Below are 17,352 nucleotides of genomic sequence, written 5' to 3'. Positions count from 1 at the left end.
TGGAGCCTGCTTCCGATTCTGTGTCTCCCTCTCTCTCTGCCCCTCCCCCGTTCATGCTCTGTCTCTCTCTGTCCCAAAAATAAATAAATGTTGAAAAAATAAAAAAAATAAAAAAATAAAAAAAATAAACATTTAAAAAAATTAATAAAGCAATTAGAAAAAAAACAAGATAAGCCTCCCCATTACCTAATTCAATTTATTTTCTTTGGTCTTTTCCCTCTCATTTCTTCTTCCCAGATTCCCTCCATGGATACTGCATTTTATCCTCTTCTTTTAAGGTGCCCTTAAAGCTATGCACACTCCCCCCACCCTCCCCCTAAGCCCCAGCACAGGCCTGTCCCTGTGGTAACAGCTTCTGGAACCAAGACAACCAAGCAGAAAGGAAACTAAGGGGGTGCCCGGCTTTCTCCACCGGCAGCATCAAGTGTGCTCAGAAGGCAGGCAGGGGCTCTGACCCTGATCAGTGCACACACAAGAGTGACCATTCTCTCCACTGGGCCAAGACACATGGCGGGCTTTGCTCTGGTCACATCTGTGCTCTGTGTGTCCTTGCAAGCTAAAAACAAAGGAGAGGGTTTTACCCCGTCTCTCCCTTCCCATAATTACTTTTAGTGGTGAAGCAGTTAATGCGGTATTCCTCCTCTTGGCTCAGAGTTTTCATTCTTTATTGGCACCGTTTCATCCCAGGAGACAATAGCAGATTGTTTCTGGTGTTCGCAGAAGGATCTTGTTCTGGCAGGCAGGCTTCCAGTCAACAAGCTTGACATCTTCTGCAAAGAACGTGCATGTGCTGTGTTTGAACCTGACTTTCAAGTGTCTTGTATAAAGACAATCATCCTAATCACAACCTGCAACTGTGTTAGGAACTTGCACAAAACTGAAACCAAAAATACTCCTGAGAGAGACTGAGAGAGAAGCAAAGAGAGGAAAGAGTAGGCAAGGGGTACTGAAATCCTTGGACCAAAATGTTCTGGGCTCTCTTCGTGTCACCTGATTAGAAAAAGCCCTTCTCTTCCTCATCCCTCTGACCTGGTTAGCAGCCTTAAAACAGCGATATTGGGTAATCTTAACCACAGCAATCACCCCAGATGAGGAACTTTCCTGGGAGGAAGAGAAGAAATGGAAAGCAATGCAGGACTCCCTACTGGGATCTGTGGGTCCCTCCAGAGCCAGCAACTGCCCCCTGAGGCCTCAGATCCCCCTCCACCAGTGGCCATTCCACTGACAGCTAGGCAGAAAGCACGCGTAGATAACCTTCAGGAAAGGCTGTCCCAGGGGGGACAAGAAAGCTGACATAGGAGAAAGAATCATCAAACCTTCCTATAGTCACAGTTCATAAAGCACAAAGCATTTTGGCCTACCATGTCTCAAAACTCTATGTGAAGAAGACAGATTTTTAAGATAAGGAAACAAACTCATCGAGGCAAAGCGACTTGCCAGAGGTCACGTGGCTAACCAACAACAAAGCTAGCTATTATAAAATAAACTTTCTGGAGGAGGAATGACAAATCTGTCATGCAGAAAAATTCCAAATAATCCACCGAGACGCTCTGCTCTCAAGGAGGTGGAGCACAACTCCCCACTCCTTGAGTGTGGGCTGTGCATAGCGACTTCTTTCCAAAGAAGCTGCCATGGAACGGTGAGCATAACTTCACAATGAAGAACCTAATAAACACAACCGCAGACAAGCGGTCAAGGTCAATATCAACTTATAAGTCATGTTGATAGCACGTACCCTAGATCTGATGTGATGAGAATGGAACTTTACCTCCATAGTCTTCCTCCCCAAAACCCATAACCCCAGTCTAATCATGAGAAAGACACTGGACAAATCCCAGCTGAGGGGCACTCTACAAACACCTGACCAGTGTCCCTCAAAATTTTCCAGGTCATCAAAGACAAGGAAAATTTGAGAAAAGATCACAGCCTATGGAAGCCTAAGGAGACACGGTTACTAAACGTAATGTGGTACACCAGACGGGATGCTGGAACAGAAAAGGGACAGTAGGTGAAAACTAAGGAAACCTGAATAAATTATGGACTTGAATGAAAATGTACCAATGCTGGTGCATTAATTGTAACAGATCATACTAATGTAAAATGTTAATAATAGGGAAACCGCACTGGGTATACGGGACTGCTCTGTAGTATCTTCTCAATTTTTCTGTAGATCTAAAACTGTTCAAATATTAAAAGTTTATTTAACTAACATATCAGGCTCTGAGCTCCAACTCACAACTTTCTATAAGAGCACACAGTTCTACCTCTTGTTAAGCAGGCATCTTCTTGGTCTGCAATTCAATCAACATCTAGTTCCCTTGGCAAGCACTGGATTCTGAGAACGCAAGCGCCATGTCAGCTTTTGCTGGGCATTTGACCCCCTAGCGCATTGCACACCACCTGGCACATAGTAGGTACTCAATAAATATTTGCGGAATGAAAGAAACCAGATCAGGGGTGTTTAGAACTGGTTTGTCTAAACGTATTAGATTCAAACATTCAACCCTAGGTCAGAGAAAAAGCTAAACTATTTAAGGTATCAAAATAAGAAAATAAAATCCCAGACCCTATTTCAGTTGGTAAAGTGTTAATTCCAATGGTGGTGGTAAACATGGTCATTTAAGAACAAAGCACAAACTACAGCAAGGTTACAAATGTGATTTGGAACTCACATTGCAAAGAAGAGGAAAAGAAGAGTCCGTGAACTCTAAGCTACAAGCTGGTGTCGCATTAAAAGTCAGTGTTATCAGTGTGTACTCACAGAAATGCATTTGGAGCCCACACGTTATTCTTTCACTCCCGTGGCTTCTTGGCTTTACTCAAAATACAGTTTGAGATTCCCTACAGAAACGAGACAAAATAATAAAATGGTTACAGAATAAACAATGGCCCCATGAGGAAAAGTTTAAAAATTGAGGAAGTTTAGCTAGAAAAGGGAAGAGCTGTTAAGTGACTTGATAATAATTACTTAATATATAACAAGTTTTTATAAGGAGAGAACTAACCACTTCTGTGGCTTGACAGAAAACCGGACAAGAGAGAATTGAGCTTGAATTGCCATCAGGTTTTATCATCAGAAATTTCCTCTTTTATATCCTGGATAGCTTTAAAATTAGAATGGTCAGCTCTCTGGTCAACATGGCCTACTAAGAATGGTGGCCCTGATGATACCCTTGTCGATCTATGAGTCTATTATCTGACTCAGTCGTCATTCTGCACATGGATAAAATGATGGTACAAAGCTTTCTTCCATCACCAACGAGACCACAGTCTTTACGTGGGCAGAAACCACTTCTGTGTTGTGCACCTCTCCCCTTATCACCAAACATTATTTCCTGGCAGTGAGTGCTCAATAAATACTCGCCAAAAAACCAAGTTAATAAGTAAATCAACCTTGAATAATGAAAACGATGACCAATTATATTCTGCATTTTTAGACTTAAGAGAACACAAAGTAGAAGAACGAGAGCAAAAGAATGTTGCTTTCATTGATCACTATTTAATCATCTAAAAGAACTTAAATAGATATTCTAAAGAAAAGCCTAGAGGGGTGCCTGAGTGGCTCAGTCAATTAAGCGTCTGACTTCGGCTCAGGTCCTGCTCTTGCAGTTCGTGAGTTCAAGGCCCACGTCCAGCTCTGTGCTGACAATTTGGAGCCTGGAGCCTGCTTCGGATTCTTCGTGTGTGTTTGTGTGTGTCTCTCTCTCTTTGCCCCTCCCCCACTAGCACTCTGTCTCTCTGTCTCTCTCTCTCAAAAATAAACATAAAAAAAAAAAAAAAGCCTAGAGAAAGGCATTGACACAGTCCCTGACACATTACAAGCTCTGTGGCAAATGTATTTTCTAAAGATGGCCACAGTTAACATGACCCCTCCCACATGTTCTTACCAAGTGAGACTGACACACCTCCACTAGGGTCTGTTTCCTTTTCTTGAATCTAGGCATACCTTGCAACTGCTCCAAAAGTTGCAAAAATGATGCTGTGTAACTTCTGAGTCAGACAAGGCAACATATGGCTTCAGCTTCTCTCTCTTTCTCTCTTTTAGGATGCTTACCCTTGATTCTCAGCCACCATATTGGGAAGCAGCCCAGGCCACGTGGAGAAGCCAGACATGCTCACACCAACATCAAGCACTAGACATGGGAGTGAATGCGACTTCAGATGATTCCAGTCCCCAGACTTCAAGTCATCTGCCTGTGGACCTAGTCCTCATGGAGCCCTCTTTCCTGTGCTAACCCTGAATTTCTGATTCAGCAAAACTGTAAATAGTAGCATATGATTATTAGTGTTTTAAACCACTAAATCTGGGGTTATTTATTACACAGCAATAGATGACTAATACAGGTACTTACTAAATGTTAGTTTAACTGGTTTAATTGACTTGAAGATCCCTAATTTAACTGCACAAATTTCCTGAATACCTACTCCTATGTGTCTGGCACAGAGTTAGGCCCTAGGAACATACACAGTTAAGACATGGCCCCTCCCTTCCACCAGCTTCCTGTAAGGGGATTAAACACAAAGTAAAAAGTTCATTTCAGAATAATATGATCTATCTTATACTATAATATATAATATATATCTTACACTAGTAGATACTTCCGGGCTGAAACTGGTATCCTAAATCAGGAAGCAATTCCCCTGTCCCTGTGGGCCCCTATTTACTTGAACTGATGGGTATGCGGTCTCCAGGCTTATCCAGTGAGGGTACCGACCGGAACTGTAGCTAAAGAAGGAGTCAGAAGTTATGTTTTCAGTGCACCGAAGCTCCGGAGAAGGGAAGAGATACAGAATGAGGGTTGGTATGTGTTACACAGCGCAGGCCTGATTCTGAGTCTCTCTGAGAGAGGGGTAAATTGAGAAGCAGAAAGAGTTAAGTTCCTGAAAGATCTTGCAGGACCTTCAGCTCTGGCAAGACTGTGTCAGAGGCCCTGTGGTAAAGGTGCAGTCTGTAAGACTGCAAGTATGATGTGACCGCCTTAGTGATTTTTCACTCAATTAATACAAAGTCTATGTTTTGTTTTGTTTTGTTTTTAATGTTTGAGAGAGAGCGCGCGCAAACAGGGGAGGGGCAGAGACAGAAGGGAGAGAGAATTCCAAGCAGGCTCCACACTGTTAGCACAGAGCCCCACGCGGGGCTCCAACCCATGAACCGGGAGACCATGACCTGAGCCAAAACCAAGAGTCTGGCGCTTAACCGACCGAACCACCCAGGCGCCCTTAGGGGTTTTTTCTTTTATTGCGGCAAAAGAGACCTAACATAAAATTTACCATTTTAGCCATATTTAACTGTACAGCTCAATGGCATTGAGTACATTCACAATAATGTGCAGTGATCAGCACCATCCAACTCCAGGGCTTTTTCATCACCCCAAACCGAAACCGTGCACCCATTAAGCAGTAATGGCCCATTCCCTCTCCCCCTGCCCCTGGTCACTCCTATTCTACTTCCTGCCTCCACCTATGACTCTTCTAGGGTGGGGGCTTCCGCGCTGAAATTTGAAACTGGCCTGGTGGAGGGAGGGAGGAGAGATGGAAGAAAGAGGCAGACCCTTCCAGGCTGCTAGGCGGCAGTTTTTAAAAAAGCAAGGAGGGCAGTTTTAAAATAAGCCTACTTACGAGGCTTGTCTTCAGCAGCCGTAAGACCAGACCGTTTATAGAGGCCTTAACGGGGTTCAGCCACGTATACCATCTAGACGTCTAAACACGTTGTGCCCTCAAGGCTGTGCCCTCGAAAAGCGACCCCGCCGTGGAACTGGTGGGCGGAAGGTACATTCCACGGAGAGCGGAAGGGTGGGGAACTACTGATTACCAATCCAGCTCTGGGTCAACCAGCGGTCACGTCCTCTGGATGACCTCCTCCTCCAACACTGCAGCCCCCGGGCCTGCGCTTCCACTCTTACACGCCCCTCCCACCCGGGAAGTGTGTCCTGAGCGGTCCTCAGGGGGCGTTCTTGGCACGGGGGTGCCTCCTTTGGTAGCTAACTGGCTGCGCTGGAGGCAGACGCCACAGTAACAATTTAGTATCTGCGAGAGAAAACACAGATTAAGACCATGATTCACAAAGTGAGTACTAATTTTGTCCATTAAGAGCCTCATGATCTGAACTCTGATTTATTAAGTCCCCTAGGCTGGGAATTGGATCCCTCAGGACATTTACTTGTGTCCTCATGTGATTTAATAAAGATGATGCATTAGTATGTAGGAACACAAAATATTCTGTTTGGATAATGGCATAGGTTCCCCCTTGCCAGACATAATGTAATACTGTCCAAGTCCACCTTATTTTGGAGGACAGTTTTTCTCATTAGGAACGTTTCAGTGTTCAGGGCCACCAGGGTTGTTCAGTCCGTTAACCATGGGACTCTTGGTTTCTGCTCAGGTCATAATCTCAGGGTTAGTGGGTTGACAGTGTGGAGCCTGCTTGCAATTTTCTCTCCCTCTCTCTTTGCCCCTCCCCTGCTCAGTCTTTCTCTCTCTCAAAATAAATAAATAAATGAAACATTTAAAAAATAATAAATTAAAACACGAATCGTTTTATTTAAAATGTTTAATTTATGTATGAGCAATAACATTCAGAAGGTCCCAATTGTACTATGGAGATACTTTTTTGTAGAGCACAATGATTAAAAATGTTCATGCACACACCACTTAAGATGATTACCCTATGTAAGTGTCCTATAATTTGGAAAACTGTGCTCTGTAAATGAGAAGATTAAAGGCACCTGCTCAGCCTCTGCAAGTTGGCCTGCAGCTACAGCCCAGAGATGCCACCACCTGGAATCTTAACTCTGTCACCCATTGTCCCACGAGGAAATGATCCAGCAGGAATCTCCCCTCTCCCCTCTCCTGGGGAGCTATTCTGTCTCCCTCATCTCCCACTAGGACTTCATCATCGGCCCCTGCTTGAGTCTCTAGGCTCTTCTCCCATTACACACTACCCTTGACTTTGTGCTCACCACACAAAATTCCTTGAGTTTTGACATTTATTGTTTTCTCTCCCCTTCTTACCATTGCTCAGGATCTTTTCTCTGTAATTCTTTTTCTCTACCTCCTCTCTTCACTTGAAAGAAAGAAAGAGAAAGAAAGAAAAAGGAAGGGAGGGAGGAAGGAAGGAAGGGAAAGGAAGGAAGGAAAACAGGGGCGCCTGGGTGGCTCAGTTGGTTGAGCGTATGACTTCAGCTCAGGTCATGAGCTTGCGGCTCTTGGGTTCAAGCCCCACATCAGGCTTTGTGCTGACTTTGAGCTCAGAGCAGGCTTTGAGCTCAGAGCCTGGAGCCTGCTTTGGACTCTGTGTCTCCCTCTCCCTCTACCTCTCCCCCATTTGCACTCCATCTCTCTCGCAAAAAGAAATAAACATTCGAAAAAAATTTTTAATTAAAAAAGTTAAATAAAAAAGCAAAACAACAACTTATGGACCTAACAGAAGAAAAGATTTACTTCTCTTTATGATCTCCAATTTTAAATGGACACAGCATGTGGACAAGGTGTGTAATTTTGCTCAGTTTTACCACAATGCCTCATTCCCAGCTACCGCTTTTATAAAACTCTATTATAAATTTATTTATATTATTTCCATTCTTTACTCTTGCATCAAAATGCCTTGTAGATTTATAAAACTGGCCATAATGCTCTCAAGCCCAAAAGCTCAGATCTAAGTAAACTGTAAAAGAAATGTGTCAAAAATGTCTTTTTCCACAATATAAAGTCACTTTCAGTAGACATAACTTCTATCTTTATATGTAACACAAATCAAATATTTAAACCATATCTTGCTACCAAAGTTCTAACTTAAGAGATAGAAGACAATATAAATATTTAGAAAGCTTATTATACTTAATATAATGATCTTTTGGTTATCAATTAATAATTATAGAATTACTATATCTAATATAAAGCCTTTAATTTCTTCAAATTATTTAGCCAATGTAATCTCTCCTAGAAAACTTCAAATGGATGAGTCTTGTCAACCATGTTCTCATTCAAGACAATATTAGACAAAAAAAAAAAAAGTTAAAATCTAAATTCAAAGATGATTTTTAAAATAATGTGGCAATGTTTATAGGAAAGATACTCCTTTATAAAAACCTAAGCCTCAAGTATCTTATTAAATTCCTTCTTAAGTTTTATTTTTCCTAAGTCACAAAGAAGAACAGGAAATTTATTTTTTTTAATTTTAATGTTTCTTTCTTTTTGAGAGAGAGAGAGAGACATAGCATAAGCACGGGAGGGAGAGATAGAGAGAGAGGGAGACAGAATCCGAAGCAGGCTCCAGGCTCTGAGCTATCAGCACAGAGCCCGACACGGGGCTCGAACTCACAAACTGTGAGATCGTGACCTGAGCTGAAGTTGGACGCTTAACTAATTGAGCCACACAGGCGTCCCAAGAAGAATAGGAAATTTAGTCTACCATCTCAGTTTACAAATCTAACAGAATGCCAGCAACCCTCTATTACAAGAGTAAGACCCCAGAACTTAGAGGGTCTTTCATCTCATAGACCCTGGATTCCACTGTGCCCTGGATGGTAGTTGTTGAAATAAGGCACATCTCAAATACTGGTTTTTCAGAACACACCTATAAAAATACTATTTTTTATTTTGTTCATATTCTTGAAAACTGCGAAGATAGTAGTTTCTTAGGAAATAACATATTTTATGCTTTAAGTTTCTCAATCTAATGGCATCTTATATTTTTTGGTTTTTCTTACATCATTTGTTCATCTTTTGCTTGTCTCCCATCATTTCATCTCCACTGTCACCCTGTGAGGCGGCAGGGTTGTGTGGCAAGTGCTCTCTTTCCCCTTGTTCACTTCTGTCTGAGAGAGTGTTACCTCAGTCTGCATTTGGGGAGGTGGTACGCTTCAAGGAAGCTGGCTGTTCCTCCATCTTGTTAGCCTCGGCCATCATAATTATATTGCTCTTGCCAGTGAATGGGTTAGGAATGGCAAAAAGATGTGAGGGAAGGCTCTGAGGGGCTTCTGGAGAGGTTTTAAAACACACCTGGGGGGAGCCTCTCTCTTTTCCTGCCTCTGAATGTTGTAGTCACAGAGGAAGAAAGGGAGCCCATGAGAGACTATTGGGCCCAAGCCCCATGTGTTAATGGGAGTGAATGGGAGGGAGTAAAAAGGGAAAATACTTATGACCAGTGGACAATATACATAAAATAAATATATATATAACATACATGAAAGTGTACAATAATAACAGGCTGACATAGGTCCTTAATGACTCAACCCAAACTACAGAACAATAATACACCTTAACAAAAGAGAAACTAGTGCCAAGAAAATCAAGAGATGAACTACAACCACATGTATTGTTATGGATGAATCTCAGCATTGATAAAACATCTGCAGAAGAATCCACCTAGGATGGTTGCATTTATATAATGTTCAAAACTGTGCAAAACTAAAAAACATCTCTTGGTTATAAAGTTGTAGAAAAGTTGGGGCCCCTGGGTGACTCAGTCAGTTAAGCGTCCGACTTCGGCTCAGGTCATGATCTCGTGGTTCATGGGTTCAAGCCTCAGGTCGGGCTCTGTGCTGACAGGTCGGAGCCTGGAGCCTGCTTCAGATTCTGTGTCTCCCTCTCTCTCTGCCCCTCTGCCACAAATTCTCTGTCTCTGTCTCTGTCTCTCTCTCTCTCTCAAAAAATGAATAAAAGTTTAAAGTTACAGAAAAGCTATAAAGAAAAGCAAGAGGATGACAAATACAAAGTTCAGAAGAATTTCCCTTGTGGTACAGGTAGAAGGCTAGGGTCCAGGAGTATCCACTAGGCCTTGAAGAGCCCTAGGATTATCCTATTCACAGGCCTGGTGGCAGGAGACAGGTGTTCACGTGTTCTAGTTACTGTTGTTCTTTATGCATTGCAGGTTATAAATATTCCTGCATAGTATTCAATATGTAAATCCTAAAAAAAAAAAAACTATTTGCAAAATAAAGAGAATATTGTCAAGTGGCCAGTTAGGAACTTGCAAATACTGCAATATTTTTATTTAGAGAACAGAGTTCCTTTGACTCTCTGAGAAGGGTAAGTCCTCCTACTTTCATCTGAGGTTGCGTGATCAGATCCTGGGTCAAGGCAACTCACAGTTAAGTGGGCTGTCAGTGCGAGGTTTCATGTTTGTCTGTATAGAAGTCAGATTGTGTTTACTCTTGTGGCTGCAGGTGTCAGAGGCTAAAATTCCTTCTACCTTCATTGTTTTTTGTCTCCCCTGTTGTCTGTGGGTTTCCCTAGACACTCCTTCTTACATAGGATCTGAGGCAGACAGTCCCTTCTGTTGCAATACCTAGTTATTATACAGAGGCACAGGCCATGTGGTAGTAACAGGTGGGGAGAGGGGAAGTATTCTATTAGTCCTGTGACCAGGTCTCAACCTTTTAGTGAGCCTGTGCCCCTGGGATGTGATCTTCAAACATGCTCCTCAACTTCAGATGAAACAGGAAGGCTAGAGGGGGCAGTAGTTGGGTGTTTTCTTCTCCCACATGGAAGGCTAGAGGGAGGTATAGTTGGGTGTTTCCCTGCCCCTAAGTCAGGGAGCCTCTGATAAATAATGTCTCCAGCAGGCAGGATTTTGTTCAAAAGAACAGAACGCTCTGGGCAGATTTCAAAGAGACTTTACCCCTTCCTGCCACCAGACGCACCAGATTTTTCTCTGATTTTCACCTTGAGAACTTGGTGGGGCACTGGGAGGTAAATCTAACAAAAGCATGGCAGACTCCTAAAACTGAGCCTCCTAGAGATTTTAACTCTCTAGCTCATCTGCACTAAGCCTCCAGAAATTCATCAGTGTAAGTTTTTCTACCCTGGGACTGCCTTCTGCTCCCATTAAACTGTAATTCTCTGTGTTCACCTATCTCTTCAATACTTGAGGCAATGTCTGGCCTTGTGACCTGCATCCTCTGAGAAATCTAAGTGCAGGTCTTGATTTTCAGTTTGTTCAGCTTTTTCTTGTTATAAGGACAAGAGGGACACGCAAGCCCTTTACATGTCCGATGGGAAATGGGCAGCTCACAGTTCACTCTGCGGACTTTTAAATTTTATAAGTAAAACTGTGAGTAAGACATTCATAGTTTCTTCCCTTCGACCTAAAGAGTACACTTACAGGTCTCCAAGGGAAAAGGGAAGGGAGGCAAAATGAAAAGTCATGGTGCTGGCCGGGATGAGAGGTTTCCTCCAGTGGGCAGACTCCCTGGGACAGAGCGGGACTCCAAAGAGCAGACCTGTGCAAAAGGGTGTGTGGGCCGCTTAGGGCTCTCTAAAATTCGGTGTGAATTATTTTAAATAACATTTACAGCATCAACAGGAATAAGCCAGAAAAGAGTACTCCGGAATCTTAATTTCACTTTCAAGCAGCCCTACTATTTTCTCATCAGGAAGCACATATAAATATTCTCTAGAACAGGTTTCAAATGCTGTCAAGAACAGTTTCGCTGAAACAGAAAGACACGTTTTCAGAAATCCTCTTATCAAACAATGTAGGCAAGAAGCATTTTGAGAGACAGATTGTCCTGAATGATAAAAGCATCCAACCCACTATGAGAAGCTTAACAATTATAATACTAGATGCCCAGTGACCTAGCTTCAAAATGTATACAAACAAAAAATTGACAGAATTACAGCAGCCAAGTCACAATGGGAGCCCCCAGGCTGTTAACATTTTTGAGAGAAATACAGCACCATTTATCGGACAATGGACAAACAGCTCATTCGAATTAGTTTCACAACGTTAACATGAGATCACACTATATTTGTTTCCATAACACCATACCTTGTGAAGCTGAGTTGTCAGCGATTGCTGTGATAAAGAATAAGCAAGCATGACTTGGAAACATCAATTTAGAACAGGAAACAAGGGTGGTGGTGTCTAATCTGATTCCAAGGTTTGAGAAGTTCTGTAGTACCCAACAGGTGCATACATGCCATTGGTAAGTAATTGTGATGATCTAAGAATAAATTAGATGAACACAGAAAATTATTTTTCTCTTTAAAAAAAAGACTCCAGGAACAAGGGCTAAGTTTTACAGGGTTGCCTCAACAACCTTTGTGAGCTGATTTCAGGAAGAACACTTGTTAACGTGAGATGTGTATTCAGTCAGGAAAATAGAGGCCAGCATCCCAAGCAAGACCTGATTTCACCCAGGTCATTGGAGTAGGGCCTTGTTGCCTAAATTGTTTCTAGTAAATTTATAAGTAAGTAGGATTTTAGACCCCTTTGTTTTTAAGGACTAGAAACCAATCTAGTTAAGCAAAACTGATGGAAAGATGTTTTCAGAAAAGCTGATGAAATTCAAGGATTGATGAAAAACAAGCTTTCAGGATCCACATAGGGCTGCTCTGGGAACCTCACCACATGAGCTTCCAGTGTCTCCGTTACCAAAAACTCCTAGTCTCTGTTTTTAAGTTCTGAATTTCTGGAACAGAATCTGATTGGCCCGGCCTAGGTCAGTTGTATACCTTTGGACAAATTAGCTGTGTCCATGGGACTGCAGAAACACCATAGCTGGGGGACGCGTGGGTGACTTAGTCACTGAGCCTCCAACTCTTGATTTCGGCTCAGGTCATGATCTCACGGTTTCGTGGGTTCGAGCCCCAGGATGGGCTCCGTGCTGACAGGGTAGAGCCTGATTGGGATTCTCCTTGTCCCTCTGCCCCTTCTCTGCTCGTGCTCTATCTCAAAATTAATAAATAAACTTAAAAAAAAAAAAGAACCATGATAGCTGGAAGAGCACCTCCATGTTCAAAGCAGAAAGCTCTTCTCAAAGAACCAGATACAGATTCAGGTTAATAGTGAAAAGGCAAAGTTCTAACCTATTGACTCCCCTGAATCAAAGTCCTCATTTAAACTTAGTTTAAATGTTACAATATTTTTTTTCCACAAAGGAAACTACTGTAACAGCGCTGACATTTATGTCATAAAAACACTGTGGAAACTGAGCAAGATCCCCTTCCAAATTCATTACATTTTGATGGAATGAATTTATAAAATGAAAATCTCTCTCCAAGGGTTGATATTTAACCTTTTACATGTGATTATTTTAAGATGCTTAATTTTATTTGGATATGTCAGGTTCTGATATAAATTTTTGATGAGGTCTTTGTACTAATAACTATGTAGAGACATTGAATCTCATAGCCTGCGAGTTCAGATAGGCAAAAACATATCTATTTTTCTATAACTAAACTTATTTTCTTTCTCGAGCCCTCGTTTCACTGATGACATAAAATTAATGCTAGTCCGGCAGAATTTCCTTGGTCAATTCACAATGCCCTTCCCATCCCCTTTCTATTTCTCCAACATTGCATCAAAGATACAGAAAGATCTACAACATCCAGGCATAGGCAGCAGGTGTGCCTCGGGGCCCAGCTGTCATCTGCTCATCCTGGCATTTCCTGCTGGTCCTCCTTCTCACTGGTCTCTAATGTGGGACATCTATAGTCCATAGTCCCATGGCCATAGTCCCACCTGGCCCGCAGTCTAAACTCCTTGGCAGGTCTTCTGCATCACTCATGTCCTAACTGTGGGGTTCCATATGTCCAACAGCCCTCTCTGCCTGTTTCTGTGTCCATCTTAGGGAGAGGGTAAGGCTTTCGATGCTCTCCTTGCCACTTTGCCTAGACATCATGACCCATGCTGTAATGTAGGAGAAATCTGGAACCTTGCCTGTCACCCAGTTCCCACCAAGGAAACAAGAGTTGCAGTGCACTCCTGCATGGAGTCCTTCATTCCCTCCTTTCATCCGCTAATCGTGGCTTTCCTTGCTTACTCTCTTCTTCCCCTAGAGAGATATAACTTTGTCTAGTCTTGGTAGGTGGGCTACCTGGATCTGTGTAATAGCCCTCTCTACCTTGTTTTTGTGGCATAATATTTTACATACTTCAGTTCTCCAGAGTTCTGAGTTTTGACACTGATTTTCCTACAACTCAAAAAACTTTTCCTTTCCAACTGCTATTCCTGCAATGAATGTGTTATTTGAGAACATGAAACCTAACATTCACTTTTTTTTAGTTGAGCCCCTTACTTATTAGTCCTCGCCTTGCTGTTCTAATAACCATACACCGAGAAATGTTAATATCAACCTTCCCTGCTGCCTGACTGAGGGGCACATGGTAGGGGTCACAGGGGAGACCAAAAAAAAACTGCATAGATTAATACTGTAGGCTACTATCTCATTGCACTAAAATATTTTGCAATCATTTTTGATATTCATTTCAAAATAAGTATGACATTTAAAATGTAAGATATTTTCCTTTAACTTCCGATGAATAAGTGAAATAGAACACTTATTTTATTTTTTTTAACTTTTTTTTCAACATTTATTTATTTTTAACAGACAGAGAAAGACAGAGCATGAGCAGGGGAGGGGCAGAGAGAGAGGGAGACCCAGAATCCGAAGCAGGCTCCAGGCTCTGAGCTGTCAGCACAGACCCTGATGCAGGGCTCAAACTCACAAACCTCGAGATCATGACCTGAGCCAAAGTCAGACGCTCAACCAATGAACAATGAACCTATTCATGAAAACCCTAATCCACTTTTATTTTTAGTTTAATTTTTACACATATTGAGGGACCTTTGTTGAAGATTAATGACATGAGGGGCTCATGGGTGGCTCGGTCGGTTAAGCGTCCAACTTCAGCTCAGGTCATGATCTCGCATTTCATGAGTTCAAGCCCCATATCAGGCTCTGTGCTGACAGTTCAGAGGCTGGAGCCCGCTTAGGATTCTGTGTCTCTCCCTCTCTCTGTCCCTCCCCTGCTTGTGCTGTCTCTCTGTCTGTCAAAAAATGAATAAATATTTTTAAAAAATTTAAAGATAATGAAATGAAATTAAGACATTTCTTAGGGGCACCTGGGTGGCTCAGTTAGTTAAGCATCCAACTCGATTTTGGCTCAAGTCATGATCCCAGGGTCATGGGATCAAGCGCTAACAGCATGGAACCTACTTGGGATTCTCTCTCTCTCTCCCTCTGTCTCTCTGCCCCTCCCTCACTGGTGCTCCCACTCTCTCTCAAAATAAATCAACTTTAAGACATTTCTTAAATATATTACCAGTGGAATAAGTATACCCAGTGAAAACACAAAGTCCAAATTTGACCTGGCCAATCTGCCCTGCCTGTATGGATATAGGTCAGAACAGCAAGGATACTGTGGGCATCAACCATGGCCTTGGCTCTTTCCACTGAAGGAGCATTTGCAGTTTGCGTTGGGAGCTGGACATTCTGATTTGTGTGGGACCTGCCCCACCCAGGCTGCCTGCAGCCAGCATCTCAATTCAGCACCTCAGTGAAGTGTAATCAGTCCCTCCACATGGTATCTTTGCCATTCTGACCTATATCCAGATTCCCTTATTCTGGTTTCTGGAGCCAGGTGACCTAAGTCAGCCCAGCATTTTAGTCCCTCGTTATAGAAAATCCTGAGGGGAAAGAAAAACGTCTACAATTTGTCAACTCGTCTCTGCTTGTGGCACTGCCACATTTTAGGGTGTATTTCACTTTTGTTCTAACTGCCATCCCCGGGCCTCTCTTACTCATTTCTTCTCACATTCTGACTGTCAAATAAGACGTTTTGTTGGAAACATAACACAGAAGGCAGCACAGAAATATTACTCAACCAACCCTGACACTCGACCATTAAGAGTCCCTGGAGCTGACCAAAGAGTGAATCAGAGTGTTCAGCCTTTCGGCCACTATTGAAAACACTAATGTCATATTCCATGCAGTTTATAGGCCATGATTTACCATTGCTGGACAGTGACTGTATTCATTATTTTACTTTTATATTATTCAGTAATATATTACTATTATGTGATCATTACTTTATGTATTATTATATGTAAGGGTGTCATGAACATCTTTATATAAAGTATTTTTTCTTTGCTGAATACTTTCTATATGATAAGTTCCCATAAATGAGATTATTACAACTATTGCAAACAGTAATTATGATAATTGTATAAAAAATAGATTTTAGGGTAAAACATTGTTAAGGAAAAAAGAGAACACAATTTGTTTGAAAAATAGTAACAACTGCATGGGGTCAAAATCAGGAAAAAAATGAGCCAAAATGAAAATTTTGTCAAGATAATGAGATTAGAAATGATTTCTGGGTGTGTAGGTGGCTCAGTCGGTTAAGCATCTGACTCTTGATTTCGGCTCAGGTCATGATCTCACAATTGTGACATTGAGCCCCCCCCACCCCGCCGTCAGGCTTGACCCTGGGTGTGGAGCCTCCTTGAGATTCTTTCTCTCCCTCTCCCTCTCTCTCTCTCTCAAAAAAAAAAAAAAAAAAAGGAAGTGATTTCTTTTTTCTTTCAAAACTTGACAATATTTAAATTTTGTTGAAATTTTTGTATGTTTTATTTCTTTCTTTTGAGAGTGTGTGCGTGTGCACACACACAAGTGGGGAGGGGCAGAAAGAGACAGAATCCCAAGCAGGCTCCGAACTCTCAATGCAGAGCCAAACAGGGGGGTGGGGGGTAGGGGGTGCTCCACCTCGCAAGCCATGAGATCATGACCTGAGCCGCTATCAAGAGTTGGCTGCTTAACTGACTGAGCCACCCAGGAGCCCCTGGAATTTTTTTGAAAAGACCACTGACATCTTCTGATTATAGGGGCACATGAGTTCTCCATTGAAAACGTATTAATTCTTATGCTTTAAAGAATATGTGAAAAAAGAATGGCTTTTCTTTAGAGCGTTATAGTCCTTCGATGACATAATCAAATTTGTACTGGTTGCATGATCTACTGGCATTTCAGTGTTTGAAAAGCAGCTGACAAACAGTAACAGCACAGAGTCTCAACGTACCCTGTTTTAATTGTGCTGCTCTTACAAACATGCACATTTGAGGGGGTGTGATTATGGCTGATCTACTAATTCAACATAACTGAATAATTTTTTCGGAATTTATTCCTCATTCAAATTCTAAATTTAATTCACATTTTGTACATACGTTCCAGAGGAAAGACAGAATACACAATAAGAAGGGAATAATACTGAGAGTTAAGTGGCTTTGCTTTGTTTGAACAGTGAATCAAACCTTTTCTCTATTTGTAAAATTATCTTACAAGATAGCTAATAGCACTAATGCATTCTAGCTGCTTACTTTAAATCAAAATATAACAGATCTCAACCCTTTCTTCCTTTTGTTTCCAGGTATCATTATATGTCACTTTATCCTTCAACAATTAGGTAGGTTCTAGCATTTACTAAGAAGCGTTTGTTTTATGTCTAAAAACTTCCACATAGGCTAAAACAGATACCATTTTTATTCATTTATTTATTTTTTAAATTTAAATTTCAGGTAGTTCATTTTTTTCTAAATCAAAGCGCCGAACGCATTTCACCCTTTTCTAA

At 41.8% G+C, this 17,352-nt stretch overlaps 2 long non-coding RNA genes across 2 annotated transcripts in view; one reads left to right on the top strand and one right to left on the bottom strand.

Moving 5' to 3' along the window:
• Positions 1-326: 326 nt before the first annotated feature.
• The window catches only part of LOC128314463 (uncharacterized), a 33,471-nt gene continuing 16,445 nt past the window's right edge, over positions 327-17,352 (bottom strand). Inside the window, exons 2-4 of the long non-coding RNA XR_008296141.1 lie at positions 5,620-11,945; positions 2,762-2,841; positions 327-770 (exon numbers count right to left, since the gene is read on the bottom strand). This is a non-coding gene — a long non-coding RNA (uncharacterized LOC128314463). The remainder of the gene's footprint in view (positions 771-2,761; positions 2,842-5,619; positions 11,946-17,352) is intronic.
• The window catches only part of LOC113601077 (uncharacterized), a 24,584-nt gene continuing 12,685 nt past the window's right edge, over positions 5,454-17,352 (top strand). Inside the window, exons 1-2 of the long non-coding RNA XR_003422215.2 lie at positions 5,454-6,066; positions 17,152-17,187. This is a non-coding gene — a long non-coding RNA (uncharacterized LOC113601077). The remainder of the gene's footprint in view (positions 6,067-17,151; positions 17,188-17,352) is intronic.

This window comes from Acinonyx jubatus, chromosome A1 (genome assembly GCF_027475565.1).
Source record: "Acinonyx jubatus isolate Ajub_Pintada_27869175 chromosome A1, VMU_Ajub_asm_v1.0, whole genome shotgun sequence".
In the NCBI taxonomy this organism is placed as follows: Eukaryota; Metazoa; Chordata; class Mammalia; order Carnivora; family Felidae; genus Acinonyx; species Acinonyx jubatus.
The sequence above is the reverse complement of the archived record's forward strand: the minus strand, read 5'-3'. Positions and strand labels throughout refer to the sequence as shown.